Genomic DNA, 17,087 nt, shown 5'->3' with positions numbered 1-17,087 from the left:
TCCGGGAGCCGGAGAGAGCGGCAGCTTCGGAAAGGCGCAGAAGGAAGCTGTACAACACTGCGATTGTGTGCGCAGCTTGCCAACGGACAGAAAACAGTACCTTACCACTCTCCTGACTTTTCCAATCACATGAACATTCCACTGGAAGCTGTTTTGGACAACTTTTCTTTGCTTCCTTCCAAACACTTGGCAGACCTCCGTGGAACGTCTAGAACACGATGGGAGCTGTTTTCTGTGCTGGCACAGTTTTTCCTCGCCAGACATAGTGGAAAAGCTTTCTGCTAAGATGTAGACTACCAAAGACGCTAAAGACCAAGTTACGATGGCTCTCCGGAGCAAAGCGCCGCTCCCGGGCGTCTTTCGGCAGAAGCCGCGCTTAGGAGAGCCCTGCGAGCGGCACAATCGTCTTTGCGCGAAGAAGCCGCTTCTTCGCCTCCGGGAGCCGGAGAGAGCGGCAGCTTCGGAAAGGCGCAGAAGGAAGCTGTACAACACTGCGATTGTGTGCGCAGCTTGCCAACGGACAGAAAACAGTACCTTACCACTCTCCTGACTTTTCCAATCACATGAACATTCCACTGGAAGCTGTTTTGGACAACTTTTCTTTGCTTCCTTCCAAACACTTGGCAGACCTCCGTGGAACGTCTAGAACACGATGGGAGCTGTTTTCTGTGCTGGCACAGTTTTTCCTCGCCAGACATAGTGGAAAAGCTTTCTGCTAAGATGTAGACTACAAAAGACGCTAAAGACCAAGGTACGATGCTCTCCGGAGCTAAGCGCCGCTCCCGGGCGTCTTTCGGCAGAAGCCGCGCTAAGGAGAGCCCTGCGAGCGGCACAATCGTCTTTGCGCGAAGAAGCCGCTTCTTCGCCTCCGGGAGCCGGAGAGAGCGGCAGCTTCGGAAAGGCGCAGAAGGAAGCTGTACAACACTGCGATTGTGTGCGCAGCTTGCCAACGGACAGAAAACAGTACCTTACCACTCTCCTGACTTTTCCAATCACATGAACATTCCACTGGAAGCTGTTTTGGACAACTTTTCTTTGCTTCCTTCCAAACACTTGGCAGACCTCCGTGGAACGTCTAGAACACGATGGGAGCTGTTTTCTGTGCTGGCACAGTTTTTCCTCGCCAGACATAGTGGAAAAGCTTTCTGCTAAGATGTAGACTACAAAAGACGCTAAAGACCAAGTTACGATGACTCTCCGGAGCGAAGCGCCGCTCCCGAGCGTCTTTCGGCAGAAGCCGCACTAAGGAGAGCCCTGCGAGCGGCACAATCGTCTTTGCGCGAAGAAGCCGCTTCTTCGCCTCCGGGAGCCGGAGAGAGCGGCAGCTTCGGAAAGGCGCAGAAGGAAGCTGTACAAGACTGGGATTGTGTGCGCAGCTTGCCAACTGAGAGAAAACAGTACCTTACCACTCTCCTGACTTTTCCAATCACATGAACATTCCACTGGAAGCTGTTTTGGACAACTTTTCTTTGCTTCCTTCCAAACACTTGGCAGACCTCCGTGGAACGTCTAGAACACGATGGGAGCTGTTTTCTGTGCTGGCACAGTTTTTCCTCACCAGACATAGTGGAAAAGCTTTCTGCTAGGATGTAGACTACAAAAGACGCTAAAGACCAAGGTACGATGCTCTCCGGAGCTAAGCGCCGCTCCCGGGCGTCTTTTGGCAGAAGCCGCGCTAAGGAGAGCCCTGCGAGCGGCACAATCGTCTTTGCGCGAAGAAGCCGCTTCTTCGCCTCCGGGAGCCGGAGAGAGCGGCAGCTTCGGAAAGGCGCAGAAGGAAGCTGTACAACACTGCGATTGTGTGCGCAGCTTGCCAACTGACAGAAAACAGTACCTTACCACTCTCCTGACTTTTCCAATCACATGAACATTCCACTGGAAGCTGTTTTGGACAACTTTTCTTTGCTTCCTTCCAAACACTTGGCAGACCTCCGTGGAACGTCTAGAACACGATGGGAGCTGTTTTCTGTGCTGGCACAGTTTTTCCTCACCAGACATAGTGGAAAAGCTTTCTGCTAAGATGTAGACTACAAAAGACGCTAAAGACTAAGTTACGATGGCTCTCCGGAGCTAAGCGCCGCTCCCGGGCATCTTTCGGCAGAAGCCGCGCTAAGGAGAGCCCTGCGAGCGGCACAATCGTCTTTGCGCGAAGGAGCCGCTTCTTCGCCTCCGGGAGCCGGAGAGAGCGGCAGCTTCGGAAAGGCGCAGAAGGAAGCTGTACAACACTGCGATTGTGTGCGCAGCTTGCCAACGGACAGAAAACAGTACCTTACCACTCTCCTGACTTTTCCAATCACATGAACATTCCACTGGAAGCTGTTTTGGACAACTTTTCTTTGCTTCCTTCCAAACACTTGGCAGACCTCCGTGGAACGTCTAGAACACGATGGGAGCTGTTTTCTGTGCTGGCACAGTTTTTCCTCGCCAGACATAGTGGAAAAGCTTTCTGCTAAGATGTAGACTACCAAAGACGCTAAAGACCAAGGTACGATGCTCTCCGGAGCTAAGCGCCGCTCCCGGGCGTCTTTCGGCAGAAGCCGCGCTAAGGAGAGCCCTGCGAGCGGCACAATCGTCTTTGCGCGAAGAAGCCGCTTCTTCGCCTCCGGGAGCCGGAGAGAGCGGCAGCTTCGGAAAGGCGCAGAAGGAAGCTGTACAACACTGCGATTGTGTGCGCAGCTTGCCAACGGACAGAAAACAGTACCTTACCACTCTCCTGACTTTTCCAATCACATGAACATTCCACTGGAAGCTGTTTTGGACAACTTTTCTTTGCTTCCTTCCAAACACTTGGCAGACCTCCGTGGAACGTCTAGAACACGATGGGAGCTGTTTTCTGTGCTGGCACAGTTTTTCCTCGCCAGACATAGTGGAAAAGCTTTCTGCTAAGATGTAGACTACAAAAGACGCTAAAGACTAAGTTACGATGGCTCTCCGGAGCGAAGCGCCGCTCCCGAGCGTCTTTCGGCAGAAGCCGCACTAAGGAGAGCCCTGCGAGCGGCACAATCGTCTTTGCGCGAAGAAGCCGCTTCTTCGCCTCCGGGAGCCGGAGAGAGCGGCAGCTTCGGAAAGGCGCAGAAGGAAGCTGTACAAGACTGGGATTGTGTGCGCAGCTTGCCAACTGAGAGAAAACAGTACCTTACCACTCTCCTGACTTTTCCAATCACATGAACATTCCACTGGAAGCTGTTTTGGACAACTTTTCTTTGCTTCCTTCCAAACACTTGGCAGACCTCCGTGGAACGTCTAGAACACGATGGGAGCTGTTTTCTGTGCTGGCACAGTTTTTCCTCGCCAGACATAGTGGAAAAGCTTTCTGCTAAGATGTAGACTACAAAAGACGCTAAAGACCAAGGTACGATGCTCTCCGGAGCTAAGCGCCGCTCCCGGGCGTCTTTTGGCAGAAGCCGCGCTAAGGAGAGCCCTGCGAGCGGCACAATCGTCTTTGCGCGAAGAAGCCGCTTCTTCGCCTCCGGGAGCCGGAGAGAGCGGCAGCTTCGGAAAGGCGCAGAAGGAAGCTGTACAACACTGCGATTGTGTGCGCAGCTTGCCAACTGACAGAAAACAGTACCTTACCACTCTCCTGACTTTTCCAATCACATGAACATTCCACTGGAAGCTGTTTTGGACAACTTTTCTTTGCTTCCTTCCAAACACTTGGCAGACCTCCGTGGAACGTCTAGAACACGATGGGAGCTGTTTTCTTTGCTGGCACAGTTTTTCCTCGCCAGACATAGTGGAAAAGCTTTCTGCTAAGATGTAGACTACAAAAGACGCTAAAGACCAAGTTACGATGGCTCTCCGGAGCTAAGCGCCGCTCCCGGGCGTCTTTCGGCAGAAGCCGCGCTAAGGAGAGCCCTGCGAGCGGCACAATCGTCTTTGCACGAAGAAGCCGCTTCTTCGCCTCCGGGAGCCGGAGAGAGCGGCAGCTTCGGAAAGGCGCAGAAGGAAGCTGTACAACACTGCGATTGTGTGCGCAGCTTGCCAACGGACAGAAAACAGTACCTTACCACTCTCCTGACTTTTCCAATCACATGAACATTCCACTGGAAGCTGTTTTGGACAACTTTTCTTTGCTTCCTTCCAAACACTTGGCAGACCTCCGTGGAACGTCTAGAACACGATGGGAGCTGTTTTCTGTGCTGGCACAGTTTTTCCTCGCCAGACATAGTGGAAAAGCTTTCTGCTAAGATGTAGACGACAAGAGAGGCTAAAGACCAAGGTACGATGCTCTCCGGAGCTAAGCGCCGCTCCCGGGCGTCTTTTGGCAGAAGCGGCGCTAAGGAGAGCCCTGCGAGCGGCACAATCGTCTTTGCGCGAAGAAGCCGCTTCTTCGCCTCCGGGAGCCGGAGAGAGCGGCATCTTCGGAAAGGCGCAGAAGGAAGCTGTACAACACTGGGATTGTGTGCGCAGCTTGCCAACGGACAGAAAACAGTACCTTACCACTCTCCTGACTTTTCCAATCACATGAACATTCCACTGGAAGCTGTTTTGGACAACTTTTCTTTGCTTCCTTCCAAACACTTGGCAGACCTCCGTGGAACGTCTAGAACACGATGGGAGCTGTTTTCTGTGCTGGCACAGTTTTTCCTCGCCAGACATAGTGGAAAAGCTTTCTGCTAAGATGTAGACTACAAAAGACGCTAAAGACCAAGGTACGATGCTCTCCGGAGCTAAGCGCCGCTCCCGGGCGTCTTTCGCCAGAAGCCGCGCTAAGGAGAGCCCTGCGAGCGGCACAATCGTCTTTGCGCGAAGAAGCCGCTTCTTCGCCTCCGGGAGCCAGAGAGAGCGGCAGCTTCGGAAAGGCGCAGAAGGAAGCTGTACAACACTGCGATTGTGTGCGCAGCTTGCCAACTGACAGAAAACAGTACCTTACCACTCTCCTGACTTTTCCAATCACATGAACATTCGACTGGAAGCTGTTTTGGACAACTTTTCTTTGCTTCCTTCCAAACACTTGGCAGACCTCCGTGGAACGTCTAGAACACGATGGGAGCTGTTTTCTGTGCTGGCACAGTTTTTCCTCGCCAGACATAGTGGAAAAGCTTTCTGCTAAGATGTAGACTACCAAAGACGCTAAAGACCAAGTTACGATGGCTCTCCGGAGCTAAGCGCCGCTCCCGGGCGTCTTTCGGCAGAAGCGGCGCTAAGGAGAGCCCTGCGAGCGGCACAATCGTCTTTGCGCGAAGAAGCCGCTTCTTCGCCTCCGGGAGCCGGAGAGAGCGGCAGCTTCGGAAAGGCGCAGAAGGAAGCTGTACAACACTGCGATTGTGTGCGCAGCTTGCCAACGGACAGAAAACAGTACCTTACCACTCTCCTGACTTTTCCAATCACATGAACATTCCACTGGAAGCTGTTTTGGACAACTTTTCTTTGCTTCCTTCCAAACACCTGGCAGACCTCCGTGGAACGTCTAGAACACGATGGGAGATGTTTTCTGTGCTGGCACAGTTTTTCCTCGCCAGACATAGTGGAAAAGCTTTCTGCTAAGATGTAGACTACAAAAGACGCTAAAGACCAAGGTACGATGCTCTCCGGAGCTAAGCGCCGCTCCCGGGCGTCTTTCGGCAGAAGCCGCCCTAAGGAGAGCCCTGCGAGCGGCACAATCGTCTTTGCGCGAAGAAGCCGCTTCTTCGCCTCCGGGAGCCGGAGAGAGCGGCAGCTTCGGAAAGGCGCAGAAGGAAGCTGTACAACACTGCGATTGTGTGCGCAGCTTGCCAACGGACAGAAAACAGTACCTTACCACTCTCCTGACTTTTCCAATCACATGAACATTCCACTGGAAGCTGTTTTGGACAACTTTTCTTTGCTTCCTTCCAAACACTTGGCAGACCTCCGTGGAACGTCTAGAACACGATGGGAGCTGTTTTCTGTGCTGGCACAGTTTTTCCTCGCCAGACATAGTGGAAAAGCTTTCTGCTAAGATGTAGACTACAAAAGACGCTAAAGACCAAGGTACGATGACTCTCCGGAGCGAAGCGCCGCTCCCGAGCGTCTTTCGGCAGAAGCCGCACTAAGGAGAGCCCTGCGAGCGGCACAATCGTCTTTGCGCGAAGAAGCCGCTTCTTCACCTCCGGGAGCCGGAGAGAGCGGCAGCTTCGGAAAGGCGCAGAAGGAAGCTGTACAACACTGCGATTGTGTGCGCAGCTTGCCAACGGACAGAAAACAGTACCTTACCACTCTCCTGACTTTTCCAATCACATGAACATTCCACTGGAAGCTGTTTTGGACAACTTTTCTTTGCTTCCTTCCAAACACTTGGCAGACCTCCGTGGAACGTCTAGAACACGATGGGAGCTGTTTTCTGTGCTGGCACAGTTTTTCCTCGCCAGACATAGTGGAAAAGCTTTCTGCTAAGATGTAGACTACAAAAGACGCTAAAGACCAAGTTACGATGGCCCTCCGGAGCTAAGCGCCGCTCCCGGGCGTCTTTCGGCAGAAGCCGCGCTAAGGAGAGCCCTGCGAGCGGCACAATCGTCTTTGCACGAAGAAGCCGCTTCTTCGCATCCGGGAGCCGGAGAGAGCGGCAGCTTCGGAAAGGCGCAGAAGGAAGCTGTACAAGACTGGGATTGTGTGCGCAGCTTGCCAACTGAGAGAAAACAGTACCTTACCACTCTCCTGACTTTTCCAATCACATGAACATTCCACTGGAAGCTGTTTTGGACAACTTTTCTTTGCTTCCTTCCAAACACTTGGCAGACCTCCGTGGAACGTCTAGAACACGATGGGAGCTGTTTTCTGTGCTGGCACAGTTTTTCCTCGCCAGACATAGTGGAAAAGCTTTCTGCTAGGATGTAGACTACAAAAGACGCTAAAGACCAAGGTACGATGCTCTCCGGAGCTAAGCGCCGCTCCCGGGCGTCTTTTGGCAGAAGCCGCGCTAAGGAGAGCCCTGCGAGCGGCACAATCGTCTTTGCGCGAAGAAGCCGCTTCTTCGCCTCCGGGAGCCGGAGAGAGCGGCAGCTTCGGAAAGGCGCAGAAGGAAGCTGTACAACACTGCGATTGTGTGCGCAGCTTGCCAACGGACAGAAAACAGTACCTTACCACTCTCCTGACTTTTCCAATCACATGAACATTCCACTGGAAGCTGTTTTGGACAACTTTTCTTTGCTTCCTTCCAAACACTTGGCAGACCTCCGTGGAACGTCTAGAACACGATGGGAGCTGTTTTCTGTGCTGGCACAGTTTTTCCTCACCAGACATAGTGGAAAAGCTTTCTGCTAAGATGTAGACTACAAAAGACGCTAAAGACTAAGTTACGATGGCTCTCCGGAGCTAAGCGCCGCTCCCGGGCATCTTTCGGCAGAAGCCGCGCTAAGGAGAGCCCTGCGAGCGGCACAATCGTCTTTGCGCGAAGAAGCCGCTTCTTCGCCTCCGGGAGCCGGAGAGAGCGGCAGCTTCGGAAAGGCGCAGAAGGAAGCTGTACAACACTGCGATTGTGTGCGCAGCTTGCCAACGGACAGAAAACAGTACCTTACCACTCTCCTGACTTTTCCAATCACATGAACATTCGACTGGAAGCTGTTTTGGACAACTTTTCTTTGCTTCCTTCCAAACACTTGGCAGACCTCCGTGGAACGTCTAGAACACGATGGGAGCTGTTTTCTGTGCTGGCACAGTTTTTCCTCGCCAGACATAGTGGAAAAGCTTTCTGCTAAGATGTAGACTACCAAAGACGCTAAAGACCAAGGTACGATGCTCTCCGGAGCTAAGCGCCGCTCCCGGGCGTCTTTCGGCAGAAGCCGCGCTAAGGAGAGCCCTGCGAGCGGCACAATCGTCTTTGCGCGAAGAAGCCGCTTCTTCGCCTCCGGGAGCCGGAGAGAGCGGCAGATTCGGAAAGGCGCAGAAGGAAGCTGTACAACACTGCGATTGTGTGCGCAGCTTGCCAACTGATAGACAATAGTACCTTACAACTCTCCTGACTTTTCCAATCACATGAACATTCGACTGGAAGCTGTTTTGGACAACTTTTCTTTGCTTCCTTCCAAACACTTGGCAGACCTCCGTGGAACGTCTAGAACACGATGGGAGCTGTTTTCTGTGCTGGCTCAGTTTTTCCTCACCAGACATAGTGGAAAAGCTTTCTGCTAAGATGTAGACTACAAAAGACGCTAAAGACCAAGTTACGATGACTCTCCGGAGCGAAGCGCCGCTCCCGAGCGTCTTTCGGCAGAAGCCGCGCTAAGGAGAGCCCTGCGAGCGGCACAATCGTCTTTGCGCGAAGAAGCCGCTTCTTCGCCTCCGGGAGCCGGAGAGAGCGGCAGCTTCGGAAAGGCGCAGAAGGAAGCTGTACAACACTGGGATTGTGTGCGCAGCTTGCCAACGGACAGAAAACAGTACCTTACCACTCTCCTGACTTTTCCAATCACATGAACATTCCACTGGAAGCTGTTTTGGACAACTTTTCTTTGCTTCCTTCCAAACACTTGGCAGACCTCCGTGGAACGTCTAGAACACGATGGGAGCTGTTTTCTGTGCTGGCACAGTTTTTCCTCGCCAGACATAGTGGAAAAGCTTTCTGCTAAGATGTAGACTACAAAAGACGCTAAAGACCAAGGTACGATGACTCTCCGGAGCGAAGCGCCGCTCCCGGGCGTCTTTCGGCAGAAGCCGCGCTAAGGAGAGCCCTGCGAGCGGCACAATCGTCTTTGCGCGAAGAAGCCGCTTCTTCGCCTCCGGGAGCCGGAGAGAGCGGCAGCTTCGGAAAGGCGCAGAAGGAAGCTGTACAAGACTGGGATTGTGTGCGCAGCTTGCCAACGGACAGAAAACAGTACCTTACCACTCTCCTGACTTTTCCAATCACATGAACATTCCACTGGAACCTGTTTTGGACAACTTTTCTTTGCTTCCTTCCAAACACTTGGCAGACCTCCGTGGAACGTCTAGAACACGATGGGAGCTGTTTTCTGTGCTGGCACAGTTTTTCCTCGCCAGACATAGTGGAAAAGCTTTCTGCTAAGATGTAGACTACAAAAGACGCTAAAGACCAAGGTACGATGCTCTCCGGAGCTAAGCGCCGCTCCCGGGCGTCTTTCGCCAGAAGCCGCGCTAAGGAGAGCCCTGCGAGCGGCACAATCGTCTTTGCGCGAAGAAGCCGCTTCTTCGCCTCCGGGAGCCGGAGAGAGCGGCAGCTTCGGAAAGGCGCAGAAGGAAGCTGTACAACACTGCGATTGTGTGCGCAGCTTGCCAACGGACAGAAAACAGTACCTTACCACTCTCCTGACTTTTCCAATCACATGAACATTCCACTGGAAGCTGTTTTGGACAACTTTTCTTTGCTTCCTTCCAAACACTTGGCAGACCTCCGTGGAACGTCTAGAACACGATGGGAGCTGTTTTCTGTGCTGGCACAGTTTTTCCTCGCCAGACATAGTGGAAAAGCTTTCTGCTAAGATGTAGACTACAAAAGACGCTAAAGACCAAGGTACGATGACTCTCCGGAGCGAAGCGCCGCTCCCGAGCGTCTTTCGGCAGAAGCCGCACTAAGGAGAGCCCTGCGAGCGGCACAATCGTCTTTGCGCGAAGAAGCCGCTTCTTCGCCTCCGGGAGCCGGAGAGAGCGGCAGCTTCGGAAAGGCGCAGAAGGAAGCTGTACAACACTGGGATTGTGTGCGCAGCTTGCCAACGGACAGAAAACAGTACCTTACCACTCTCCTGACTTTTCCAATCACATGAACATTCCACTGGAAGCTGTTTTGGACAACTTTTCTTTGCTTCCTTCCAAACACTTGGCAGACCTCCGTGGAACGTCTAGAACACGATGGGAGCTGTTTTCTGTGCTGGCACAGTTTTTCCTCGCCAGACATAGTGGAAAAGCTTTCTGCTAAGATGTAGACTACAAAAGACGCTAAAGACCAAGTTACGATGGCTCTCCGGAGCTAAGCGCCGCTCCCGGGCGTCTTTCGGCAGAAGCCGCGCTAAGGAGAGCCCTGCGAGCGGCACAATCGTCTTTGCACGAAGAAGCCGCTTCTTCGCCTCCGGGAGCCGGAGAGAGCGGCAGCTTCGGAAAGGCGCAGAAGGAAGCTGTACAAGACTGGGATTGTGTGCGCAGCTTGCCAACTGAGAGAAAACAGTACCTTACCACTCTCCTGACTTTTCCAATCACATGAACATTCCACTGGAAGCTGTTTTGGACAACTTTTCTTTGCTTCCTTCCAAACACTTGGCAGACCTCCGTGGAACGTCTAGAACACGATGGGAGCTGTTTTCTGTGCTGGCACAGTTTTTCCTCGCCAGACATAGTGGAAAAGCTTTCTGCTAGGATGTAGACTACAAAAGACGCTAAAGACCAAGGTACGATGCTCTCCGGAGCTAAGCGCCGCTCCCGGGCGTCTTTTGGCAGAAGCCGCGCTAAGGAGAGCCCTGCGAGCGGCACAATCGTCTTTGCGCGAAGAAGCCGCTTCTTCGCCTCCGGGAGCCGGAGAGAGCGGCAGCTTCGGAAAGGCGCAGAAGGAAGCTGTACAACACTGCGATTGTGTGCGCAGCTTGCCAACGGACAGAAAACAGTACCTTACCACTCTCCTGACTTTTCCAATCACATGAACATTCCACTGGAAGCTGTTTTGGACAACTTTTCTTTGCTTCCTTCCAAACACTTGGCAGACCTCCGTGGAACGTCTAGAACACGATGGGAGCTGTTTTCTGTGCTGGCACAGTTTTTCCTCACCAGACATAGTGGAAAAGCTTTCTGCTAAGATGTAGACTACAAAAGACGCTAAAGACTAAGTTACGATGGCTCTCCGGAGCTAAGCGCCGCTCCCGGGCATCTTTCGGCAGAAGCCGCGCTAAGGAGAGCCCTGCGAGCGGCACAATCGTCTTTGCGCGAAGAAGCCGCTTCTTCGCCTCCGGGAGCCGGAGAGAGCGGCAGCTTCGGAAAGGCGCAGAAGGAAGCTGTACAACACTGCGATTGTGTGCGCAGCTTGCCAACGGACAGAAAACAGTACCTTACCACTCTCCTGACTTTTCCAATCACATGAACATTCGACTGGAAGCTGTTTTGGACAACTTTTCTTTGCTTCCTTCCAAACACTTGGCAGACCTCCGTGGAACGTCTAGAACACGATGGGAGCTGTTTTCTGTGCTGGCACAGTTTTTCCTCGCCAGACATAGTGGAAAAGCTTTCTGCTAAGATGTAGACTACCAAAGACGCTAAAGACCAAGGTACGATGCTCTCCGGAGCTAAGCGCCGCTCCCGGGCGTCTTTCGGCAGAAGCCGCGCTAAGGAGAGCCCTGCGAGCGGCACAATCGTCTTTGCGCGAAGAAGCCGCTTCTTCGCCTCCGGGAGCCGGAGAGAGCGGCAGATTCGGAAAGGCGCAGAAGGAAGCTGTACAACACTGCGATTGTGTGCGCAGCTTGCCAACTGATAGACAATAGTACCTTACAACTCTCCTGACTTTTCCAATCACATGAACATTCGACTGGAAGCTGTTTTGGACAACTTTTCTTTGCTTCCTTCCAAACACTTGGCAGACCTCCGTGGAACGTCTAGAACACGATGGGAGCTGTTTTCTGTGCTGGCTCAGTTTTTCCTCACCAGACATAGTGGAAAAGCTTTCTGCTAAGATGTAGACTACAAAAGACGCTAAAGACCAAGTTACGATGACTCTCCGGAGCGAAGCGCCGCTCCCGAGCGTCTTTCGCCAGAAGCCGCGCTAAGGAGAGCCCTGCGAGCGGCACAATCGTCTTTGCGCGAAGAAGCCGCTTCTTCGCCTCCGGGAGCCGGAGAGAGCGGCAGCTTCGGAAAGGCGCAGAAGGAAGCTGTACAACACTGGGATTGTGTGCGCAGCTTGCCAACGGACAGAAAACAGTACCTTACCACTCTCCTGACTTTTCCAATCACATGAACATTCCACTGGAAGCTGTTTTGGGCAACTTTTCTTTGCTTCCTTCCAAACACTTGGCAGACCTCCGTGGAACGTCTAGAACACGATGGGAGCTGTTTTCTGTGCTGGCACAGTTTTTCCTAGACAGACATAGTGGAAAAGCTTTCTGCTAAGATGTAGACTACAAAAGACGCTAAAGACCAAGGTACGATGACTCTCCGGAGCGAAGCGCCGCTCCCGGGCGTCTTTCGGCAGAAGCCGCGCTAAGGAGAGCCCTGCGAGCGGCACAATCGTCTTTGCGCGAAGAAGCCGCTTCTTCGCCTCCGGGAGCCGGAGAGAGCGGCAGCTTCGGAAAGGCGCAGAAGGAAGCTGTACAACACTGCGATTGTGTGCGCAGCTTGCCAACGGACAGAAAACAGTACCTTACCACTCTCCTGACTTTTCCAATCACATGAACATTCCACTGGAAGCTGTTTTGGACAACTTTTCTTTGCTTCCTTCCAAACACTTGGCAGACCTCCGTGGAACGTCTAGAACACGATGGGAGCTGTTTTCTGTGCTGGCACAGTTTTTCCTCGCCAGACATAGTGGAAAAGCTTTCTGCTAAGATGTAGACTACAAAAGACGCTAAAGACCAAGGTACGATGCTCTCCGGAGCTAAGCGCCGCTCCCGGGCGTCTTTCGCCAGAAGCCGCGCTAAGGAGAGCCCTGCGAGCGGCACAATCGTCTTTGCGCGAAGAAGCCGCTTCTTCGCCTCCGGGAGCCGGAGAGAGCGGCAGCTTCGGAAAGGCGCAGAAGGAAGCTGTACAACACTGCGATTGTGTGCGCAGCTTGCCAACGGACAGAAAACAGTACCTTACCACTCTCCTGACTTTTCCAATCACATGAACATTCCACTGGAAGCTGTTTTGGACAACTTTTCTTTGCTTCCTTCCAAACACTTGGCAGACCTCCGTGGAACGTCTAGAACACGATGGGAGCTGTTTTCTGTGCTGGCACAGTTTTTCCTCGCCAGACATAGTGGAAAAGCTTTCTGCTAAGATGTAGACTACAAAAGACGCTAAAGACCAAGGTACGATGACTCTCCGGAGCGAAGCGCCGCTCCCGAGCGTCTTTCGGCAGAAGCCGCACTAAGGAGAGCCCTGCGAGCGGCACAATCGTCTTTGCGCGAAGAAGCCGCTTCTTCGCCTCCGGGAGCCGGAGAGAGCGGCAGCTTCGGAAAGGCGCAGAAGGAAGCTGTACAACACTGGGATTGTGTGCGCAGCTTGCCAACGGACAGAAAACAGTACCTTACCACTCTCCTGACTTTTCCAATCACATGAACATTCCACTGGAAGCTGTTTTGGACAACTTTTCTTTGCTTCCTTCCAAACACTTGGCAGACCTCCGTGGAACGTCTAGAACACGATGGGAGCTGTTTTCTGTGCTGGCACAGTTTTTCCTCGCCAGACATAGCGGAAAAGCTTTCTGCTAAGATGTAGACTACAAAAGACGCTAAAGACCAAGTTACGATGGCTCTCCGGAGCTAAGCGCCGCTCCCGGGCGTCTTTCGGCAGAAGCCGCGCTAAGGAGAGCCCTGCGAGCGGCACAATCGTCTTTGCACGAAGAAGCCGCTTCTTCGCCTCCGGGAGCCGGAGAGAGCGGCAGCTTCGGAAAGGCGCAGAAGGAAGCTGTACAAGACTGGGATTGTGTGCGCAGCTTGCCAACGGACAGAAAACAGTACCTTACCACTCTCCTGACTTTTCCAATCACATGAACATTCCACTGGAAGCTGTTTTGGACAACTTTTCTTTGCTTCCTTCCAAACACTTGGCAGACCTCCGTGGAACGTCTAGAACACGATGGGAGCTGTTTTCTGTGCTGGCACAGTTTTTCCTCGCCAGACATAGTGGAAAAGCTTTCTGCTAGGATGTAGACTACAAAAGACGCTAAAGACCAAGGTACGATGCTCTCCGGAGCTAAGCGCCGCTCCCGGGCGTCTTTTGGCAGAAGCCGCGCTAAGGAGAGCCCTGCGAGCGGCACAATCGTCTTTGCGCGAAGAAGCCGCTTCTTCGCCTCCGGGAGCCGGAGAGAGCGGCAGATTCGGAAAGGCGCAGAAGGAAGCTGTACAACACTGCGATTGTGTGCGCAGCTTGCCAACTGATAGACAATAGTACCTTACAACTCTCCTGACTTTTCCAATCACATGAACATTCGACTGGAAGCTGTTTTGGACAACTTTTCTTTGCTTCCTTCCAAACACTTGGCAGACCTCCGTGGAACGTCTAGAACACGATGGGAGTTGTTTTCTGTGCTGGCACAGTTTTTCCTCACCAGACATAGTGGAAAAGCTTTCTGCTAAGATGTAGACTACAAAAGACGCTAAAGACTAAGTTACGATGGCTCTCCGGAGCTAAGCGCCGCTCCCGGGCGTCTTTCGCCAGAAGCCGCGCTAAGGAGAGCCCTGCGAGCGGCACAATCGTCTTTGCGCGAAGAAGCCGCTTCTTCGCCTCCGGGAGCCGGAGAGAGCGGCAGCTTCGGAAAGGCGCAGAAGGAAGCTGTACAACACTGGGATTGTGTGCGCAGCTTGCCAACGGACAGAAAACAGTACCTTACCACTCTCCTGACTTTTCCAATCACATGAACATTCCACTGGAAGCTGTTTTGGACAACTTTTCTTTGCTTCCTTCCAAACACTTGGCAGACCTCCGTGGAACGTCTAGAACACGATGGGAGCTGTTTTCTGTGCTGGCACAGTTTTTCCTAGACAGACATAGTGGAAAAGCTTTCTGCTAAGATGTAGACTACAAAAGACGCTAAAGACCAAGGTACGATGACTCTCCGGAGCGAAGCGCCGCTCCCGGGCGTCTTTCGGCAGAAGCCGCGCTAAGGAGAGCCCTGCGAGCGGCACAATCGTCTTTGCGCGAAGAAGCCGCTTCTTCGCCTCCGGGAGCCGGAGAGAGCGGCAGATTCGGAAAGGCGCAGAAGGAAGCTGTACAACACTGCGATTGTGTGCGCAGCTTGCCAACGGACAGAAAACAGTACCTTACCACTCTCCTGACTTTTCCAATCACATGAACATTCCACTGGAAGCTGTTTTGGACAACTTTTCTTTGCTTCCTTCCAAACACTTGGCAGACCTCCGTGGAACGTCTAGAACACGATGGGAGCTGTTTTCTGTGCTGGCACAGTTTTTCCTCGCCAGACATAGTGGAAAAGCTTTCTGCTAAGATGTAGACTACAAAAGACGCTAAAGACCAAGGTACGATGCTCTCCGGAGCTAAGCGCCGCTCCCGGGCGTCTTTCGCCAGAAGCCGCGCTAAGGAGAGCCCTGCGAGCGGCACAATCGTCTTTGCGCGAAGAAGCCGCTTCTTCGCCTCCGGGAGCCGGAGAGAGCGGCAGCTTCGGAAAGGCGCAGAAGGAAGCTGTACAACACTGCGATTGTGTGCGCAGCTTGCCAACGGACAGAAAACAGTACCTTACCACACTCCTGACTTTTCCAATCACATGAACATTCCACTGGAAGCTGTTTTGGACAACTTTTCTTTGCTTCCTTCCAAACACTTGGCAGACCTCCGTGGAACGTCTAGAACACGATGGGAGCTGTTTTCTGTGCTGGCACAGTTTTTCCTCGCCAGACATAGTGGAAAAGCTTTCTGCTAAGATGTAGACTACAAAAGACGCTAAAGACCAAGGTACGATGCTCTCCGGAGCGAAGCGCCGCTCCCGAGCGTCTTTCGCCAGAAGCCGCGCTAAGGAGAGCCCTGCGAGCGGCACAATCGTCTTTGCGCGAAGAAGCCGCTTCTTCGCCTCCGGGAGCCGGAGAGAGCGGCAGCTTCGGAAAGGCGCAGAAGGAAGCTGTACAACACTGGGATTGTGTGCGCAGCTTGCCAACGGACAGAAAACAGTACCTTACCACTCTCCTGACTTTTCCAATCACATGAACATTCCACTGGAAGCTGTTTTGGACAACTTTTCTTTGCTTCCTTCCAAACACTTGGCAGACCTCCGTGGAACGTCTAGAACACGATGGGAGCTGTTTTCTGTGCTGGCACAGTTTTTCCTCGCCAGACATAGTGGAAAAGCTTTCTGCTAAGATGTAGACTACAAAAGACGCTAAAGACCAAGTTACGATGGCTCTCCGGAGCTAAGCGCCGCTCCCGGGCGTCTTTCGGCAGAAGCCGCGCTAAGGAGAGCCCTGCGAGCGGCACAATCGTCTTTGCACGAAGAAGCCGCTTCTTCGCCTCCGGGAGCCGGAGAGAGCGGCAGCTTCGGAAAGGCGCAGAAGGAAGCTGTACAACACTGCGATTGTGTGCGCAGCTTGCCAACTGACAGAAAACAGTACCTTACCACTCTCCTGACTTTTCCAATCACATGAACATTCCACTGGAAGCTGTTTTGGACAACTTTTCTTTGCTTCCTTCCAAACACTTGGCAGACCTCCGTGGAACGTCTAGAACACGATGGGAGCTGTTTTCTGTGCTGGCACAGTTTTTCCTCGCCAGACATAGTGGAAAAGCTTTCTGCTAGGATGTAGACTACAAAAGACGCTAAAGACCAAGGTACGATGCTCTCCGGAGCTAAGCGCCGCTCCCGGGCGTCTTTTGGCAGAAGCCGCGCTAAGGAGAGCCCTGCGAGCGGCACAATCGTCTTTGCGCGAAGAAGCCGCTTCTTCGCCTCCGGGAGCCGGAGAGAGCGGCAGCTTCGGAAAGGCGCAGAAGGAAGCTGTACAACACTGCGATTGTGTGCGCAGCTTGCCAACGGACAGAAAACAGTACCTTACCACTCTCCTGACTTTTCCAATCACATGAACATTCCACTGGAAGCTGTTTTGGACAACTTTTCTTTGCTTCCTTCCAAACACTTGGCAGACCTCCGTGGAACGTCTAGAACACGATGGGAGCTGTTTTCTGTGCTGGCACAGTTTTTCCTCACCAGACATAGTGGAAAAGCTTTCTGCTAAGATGTAGACTACAAAAGACGCTAAAGACTAAGTTACGATGGCTCTCCGGAGCTAAGCGCCGCTCCCGGGCATCTTTCGGCAGAAGCCGCGCTAAGGAGAGCCCTGCGAGCGGCACAATCGTCTTTGCGCGAAGAAGCCGCTTCTTCGCCTCCGGGAGCCGGAGAGAGCGGCAGCTTCGGAAAGGCGCAGAAGGAAGCTGTACAACACTGGGATTGTGTGCGCAGCTTGCCAACGGACAGAAAACAGTACCTTACCACTCTCCTGACTTTTCCAATCACATGAACATTCCACTGGAAGCTGTTTTGGACAACTTTTCTTTGCTTCCTT

This window comes from Ammospiza nelsoni, chromosome 2 (genome assembly GCF_027579445.1).
Source record: "Ammospiza nelsoni isolate bAmmNel1 chromosome 2, bAmmNel1.pri, whole genome shotgun sequence".
Taxonomy (NCBI): domain Eukaryota; kingdom Metazoa; phylum Chordata; class Aves; order Passeriformes; family Passerellidae; genus Ammospiza; species Ammospiza nelsoni.
This window is presented reverse-complemented; position numbering follows the sequence as displayed.